Source organism: Galeopterus variegatus, unplaced genomic scaffold (genome assembly GCF_000696425.1).
Source record: "Galeopterus variegatus unplaced genomic scaffold, G_variegatus-3.0.2 Scaffold158, whole genome shotgun sequence".
Lineage (NCBI taxonomy): Eukaryota > Metazoa > Chordata > Mammalia > Dermoptera > Cynocephalidae > Galeopterus > Galeopterus variegatus.
The window spans coordinates 412,197-418,692 of record NW_007726269.1 but is presented as its reverse complement, the minus strand read 5'-3'; the positions used below and the strand labels follow the sequence as shown (position 1 = coordinate 418,692).

Below are 6,496 nucleotides of genomic sequence, written 5' to 3'. Positions count from 1 at the left end.
CACTGGTGAAGCACAGATTGACTAAGACCAGCTATCATGACCCAACATTTGAGGGATGGGGTTCTGTTTAGTGTTAGCTTGGACCAGGCACAGAATGTAAGTATGTGGGTATGTGGGAAATTGAACCCTTGCAAAGGTATTCCAAGGCCATGGTTTTGCAGTAGAGGTTGGATGGGCTGAAAGTGAGATCAAATGGCAAGTGAAGGAAAACTGGAACTTCTACACAAACTTGCCTAGGTCCGGCTCTGTTCAACACACCCACAAACACACATCCATCCACATTCAAATTCCTTGGTTCTTACACACAGATTGAGAACATATTGGGTATTGGGTTTTTCTTAAATAAGTCAATAGGTTCATAAAAAGCTAAACACGCATATTGTTAACAGTCACCAGAAGTTTCTTTGGACTAGTTCAAGCCACAGCTGCATAAATATTTCTTACATTGGCTGCCTGCCCCACTCTACTTCTTTGAAGGAAAGACCACATTTTTCCCCCCAGTTTAGCTCACTGCTCTTATCTCATGTGAATTGACTGAAGAACATTATTTCTAAAACTAGAAGAATGAGGAAAATTCTGAGAAAGAATAAGAGAACCTGTCCACACATGTCGTAAAGCTAGAATTGGTACTGACCCATGAATTTCTAGATTCCAGTTAGTGCATCAGAGTAAAGTCTATAAATAGTCACACATATACATTGAATTTGGAATCCAATAATAGCTACTTGTTAGTAAGCTCTTATTATGTGCCATGTATTATTCTACGCCCTTGACATACAGTAACGTATGAGTCCTGAAAACAACTCCAAGATATAAGTACTATTATTATCCTCATTTTATATATGAGAAAACAGGTTCATCCAGTTAGTAGGCAATGGAGCCAGAATTAGGACCTAGACAGCCTAACTCCAAGACCTGTACCCTCAATGATTATGTAGTATTTTAAATTAGCCAGGAAAAAGATCATTTAACATAGATGACTAACAGAAACCCTGCCTCACTCTTTTTTTTAAAACAGGCTTAATTAATTCACTTTATTTTTCCTTGTATAAAAATCCTTATGTTGTAGCCACAGCTGGAGCTGGGTCCTCTGCACAGAGAGTCTAGTGTGGGTCTTTATAAGATGATCTGTGAATTTCTGATAGGGAGACTTGGTGAGCACAGTCTCCTTCCAGAGGTCGGGGGTCAGATAGCTGTAGGTCCTGGAGATGGCATCAAAGGTTGCCTTGGTGAAATTGCCCGGGGTGGCAGTGCAGCCCCTAGCTGAGGTGCGGCAGTGATCAATACCAGCCAGGTTCTCAGGCGCAGGGGCCAAGATGATGCCAGTGCCTCTGGGGGCAGGGATGAGGTGTACCCGCACAGAGCTGCAGCAGCCTGTCACCTTGTGAGGGACAGTGTGGGAGCTTGCCAATCTTGTTCCCCCAGTAGCCTCTCCACACAGGGACAATGGAGATCTGGTCCAGGATGACAGCCCCTCAGATGGTGGTGGCTACGTCCTTGGAGTACTTAGCTCCCAGACTGACATGGCCATTGTAGTTCCCAATGGCCACAAATGCCTTGAAGCTGGTCCACTGGTCAACACAGGTCTGCTTTTGCACCAGTGTAATCCTCAAAACCTCATCCGTGAGGGATGCTCTCAGGAAAAATCAATGATCTCAGACTCCTTGATAGACAGGGAGATGAGGTAGATCTCCAGGAATTTGATCTTCATGTCCTTTATCAGGTGTCCCACCTTGATGACAGGATCTGCTCTTTGTCCTGAGCCTGCCTCCGTGAGCTCCATGACCCCGACAACCCCAGCCCCAGATGCCTCTGTGAAGCCTCTGCAGAAGCTGTGAAGGCTTCCCATTCCAGGGCCCCCAGGGTCCCCAGGGTCCCCCCACTGCACCAGCATCATCTGCAATTCGGTGTTCTCTGGCAGAAGCAGGCTGCCTCACTTTTTATAGCACAGCTAATTCTAGATGGCTTAAATAATTAAATATAAATAAAGCCATAAAAGTACCAGAGGAAAATATGAACTCAAAAAAATCTCCCTGTGGAAACATCTCTTTACAGCCTGCATAAAGTAAAATCAAAATAGAAAAGGCTAATAGACCCGACTCATAAGCATTTTAAAATCACAATTAAGGTCAAATAAGCAAAGAGGTGAAATAATAATCACAGTGCATATGACAGGCAGACATTAACATCCCCAACATACAAAAATTTTTTATAAATCAACTAGAAGATGATAAACATGCCAATGAAAAATATGTACAAGTAATACATGAAAATAATAAAAACAGGCCAAAAACTATGAAAAGATGTTTAAACTTACTACTGATTAAAGAAATAAAATAAACACAATTCTTTGTCAGATTGGCAGAGATAAATATATTGACAAAAATCTGATGCTCACAAAAGTGCAGCAAAATATGGGGATTTGAAATGGGACAACTTTTCTGGAGAGCACTTGGACTAATTTCAAATGTGTGTAACTTATGATCCAGAGATTTATCTGTGGAGATCCAAGTACCCAAAGCCATAGACACAATGATATTAATTACAGCATACTTAAAACAACAAAATACTTGAAAACGACTTAACTGTTCTTTGATAAGGAACTAATTAAATAAGGCACAAAATAGAATACTATGTTATCATTAAAAAATGTGATATAATTTTAAATTCATTGATCTAGAATGATGTCCAGGTTATGCTGTTGAATGAAAAATAATCAAGATACTGAATAACATGTGGAGTATGGCCACATTTATATAAAATTATGTGTATACAAACAAGCACATTATTTCATGCATGTCTGGAAGGGTACTCACCAAAATGTACACTGTAATTATCTGTGTGAAGAGATTTAGGGTGGGTTTTACTCTCTTGTTTATATTTGCATGTACGAGGGATCTTCAAAAAGTTTATGGAAAGATTCGTATTATCTTTCAATTCCATTTTTCCAGAAACTTTTTGAAGTAACCTTATATCAGCTGAAATTTTTTAATGAGCAAATAAGTACTGCTAAACAAAGAAACAGAACAGACACAACTGAATTATTGTCTTTTCCAGGAAGACTTCCCTAACTCCAGGTTGGTCTAAGTGTTGCTGTCTGGCCTCCCATAACACCCTGTGCACATTTCAACCACAGAAAATCCACATTACAATATAAAGATATTTATTAGTATGTTTTGCCCTTCCCCACTAAATATCAGTGAATATCCCTGATATCCAATTTATTTTGTTTTTCCTGTGCCAAGCTCAGAAACTGACACATAGCAAGCACCCAGTGACCCAAACTATTTGGAAACTCAAACTAACCTCCTCTAAAATGACAGGAGACAGTAAGTGTGAGTTTTATGAAATTAAGATTTTTTTTCAATTGTCTTAATGAGATGAATAAATTGTGGAGAAATGCAAAGCAATGACCTCTTTTGTGGATCTCTACCTTCAAGCAAGATAGTGGGTGTCAATAAATTAACAACCATCAGAATCTTTCTTTGGGAATACTGCTGTTTACGTCTGGTCTTGACAATGACACTGACTTTTTGCTAGGAACACATCTACTTTTCTGGAACTCTCACTTCCTGCATCTGCAAACTAGAAATAATTCACCCAGCAACATATGTCTACCTCCAATGACTGTGGTGATGAGTAGCCGAAAGAGAATTTGCTCAAGGCTCTACTTTAAGTATGCTTTATTTCAGCTCCAGATTTTCCAGTGAACTCTGTATTTTGACATTGAAAACCAATGTTTTGACACTGAGCTATACTCAGAATATTTCACAATAAGTTGCTCTTATCAGTTTACCATGTGATGTTTTCCTTTAGCCAGATCACAAATTGTGTTCTGGGGTTAGTGCTTTCCAACTATAGCAACAGATATGAATTGTGGGGAGAAATGGTCTCTAATTAGTAACTATTATTGGATATTAACATGAAATGTAAAATAGGAAGGAGTACATGAAAAGGGGAATAGAAAACATATCAGGTACCTCAAGGGTGAAAAAGAGCCCTCTCAGTGAAATTATTTAAATGTGAAAGACCTAAATTCCATATCCAAACTCTTAATGTATTCATAAACATTTTAGGGGATGGTATTTGGTATTCTGGTCCTGATGATTCTGTTGCTGCTCTGAAAAATTCAAATAGGACAGGATGGTTTTAAATGAAAAGTTACAGCGTTACCCCTCCTTACACCAACTAGAGATAATCACTTGGCATTATTTCTATTCTTAGGTCTCCAGGTAGTTACCTCATCATTAGCTCTTTTCCCTGTGTTTAGGTGGGCGTGATTTTCACATGCTTCTCCAGCCAGTGAAAGCACCAACTGATAATCACTTGGCATTATTTCTATTCTTAGGTCTCCAGGTAGTTACCTCATCATTAGCTCGTTTCCCTGTGTTTAGGTGGGCGTGATTTTCACATGCTTCTCCAGCCAGTGAAAGCACCAACTTTTAACGATCATGTGAAAGCTGTGACTATTATTTTATAAATATTGACACTGACAGGTCAGTTCATGTCTTTCTGAGGGTTTATTTAGTTAATCTTTTGGAAGTTATGCTTAGAATTTCTACAACGTGATACATTAAACACATGTCACCATTTTGAACTTAACATATTGCAGAAAACATGTTTAAAAGACCTGTCTGCATTGCTAAGCATTTATTTGCTTAAAATTCAAAGGTCTAAAAGTTTTAAGAAATGTAAAACATTGAAGAAGATGAATGAAACACTACCAGAAAAGGGACAGAGAAAAAAAGTAAAGGATGATTAGAACTGATGAGTAAAAACAAGTACCAGATGCAAATAACCTACAAACTATAGTCAGCACATTTGCATGGATGGAAATAGTATAACATAATTTATAACACATTACAACATGTTTATATTATACTTCAATTGACTTAGATATAGTTCTAAGACCACAGTCTTTTCATTCCTCCATATACAGATATACTTTAAAAGGAAGGCAATTTGTAAAATATTTAGTCAATTCAGTAACCATTAACCCATCACAATAGTAGACTTTCGAAAAAGTCTACTATTTCTGTACCTTCCTAAACCTATGTATCCAAATGAACAGTATTAAGTTACTCCCTCAATAATTCAATCATTGGGCTCATTATTGTATTTGAGAAGAATGGGCTTGTTAATAAAGGCATAGATAAAAGTCTTACATAAGTATTAGGATCCGCTACAGTGGCTGATGTCAAGCCAGCTACATCTAATTCTCAGTACTTCTAATATATCTCTATTTCTTAATGTAGCAACATAAGATAGTATCTCTCAGTGGCCCACTGTGACAGGTAAGTAATTCATCTCACATTACTTTCTTTTTTCTCCCTAACCTTTCTCCTGGTTCTGTTGGATACTCTATGCTTTTCAGTTCTTTTATTAGTTACCTTTCATAATTTCAAATAATATGCTTTATTCTTTTTTTCTTTAATTTTAGACAGTATCTCAATTCCCTCTGTACAAAATGAGGTAATCAGAACTCTACACTATCCTTCACCTCTTCCAGGTTTTGTTAACTATACCATTACTTTTAAATTATTGGTGTTTATAACATTTACATTATACCCTGTATTTGTTTTATAAAGTCTTGTTTTTTAATAAAGACTTCTTCCTTTATAAAGTCTTTTTTTATGAATTCTTATTTCGTTAAGTCTTGTTCTCGTTTTATCCATCTTTTGAGCATGTTTAGAAGTTAGTTCTAAAAATTAGAAACAAGGGGAGGGGGGAGGTAGGGGGAAAAGGAAGAATTGGTAAAGGGACATGAAAATCAACTACACTGTACATTGAACAGTATTAAGTTACTCCCTCAATAATTCAATCATTGGGCTCATTATTGTATTTGAGAAGAATGGGCTTGTTAATAAAGGCATAGATAAAAGTCTTACATAAGTATTAGGATCCGCTACAGTGGCTGATGTCAAGCCAGCTACATCTAATTCTCAGTACTTCTAATATATCTCTATTTCTTAATGTAGCAACATAAGATAGTATCTCTCAGTGGCCCACTGTGACAGGTAAGTAATTCATCTCACATTACTTTCTTTTTTCTCCCTAACCTTNTGGCCCACTGTGACAGGTAAGTAATTCATCTCACATTACTTTCTTTTTTCTCCCTAACCTTTCTCCTGGTTCTGTTGGATACTCTATGCTTTTCAGTTCTTTTATTAGTTACCTTTCATAATTTCAAATAATATGCTTTATTCTTTTTTTCTTTAATTTTAGACAGTATCTCAATTCCCTCTGTACAAAATGAGGTAATCAGAACTCTACACTATCCTTCACCTCTTCCAGGTTTTGTTAACTATACCATTACTTTTAAATTATTGGTGTTTATAACATTTACATTATACCCTGTATTTGTTTTATAAAGTCTTGTTTTTTAATAAAGACTTCTTCCTTTATAAAGTCTTTTTTTATGAATTCTTATTTCGTTAAGTCTTGTTCTCGTTTTATCCATCTTTTGAGCATGTTTAGAAGTTAGTTCTAAAAATTA

General features: G+C 36.8%; 1 pseudogene; it reads right to left on the bottom strand.

The window, feature by feature from the left end:
• Positions 1–1,058: 1,058 nt before the first annotated feature.
• On the bottom strand, positions 1,059–1,783 carry LOC103609110 (annotated as a pseudogene).
• Between the last annotated feature and the right edge of the window lie 4,713 nt (positions 1,784–6,496).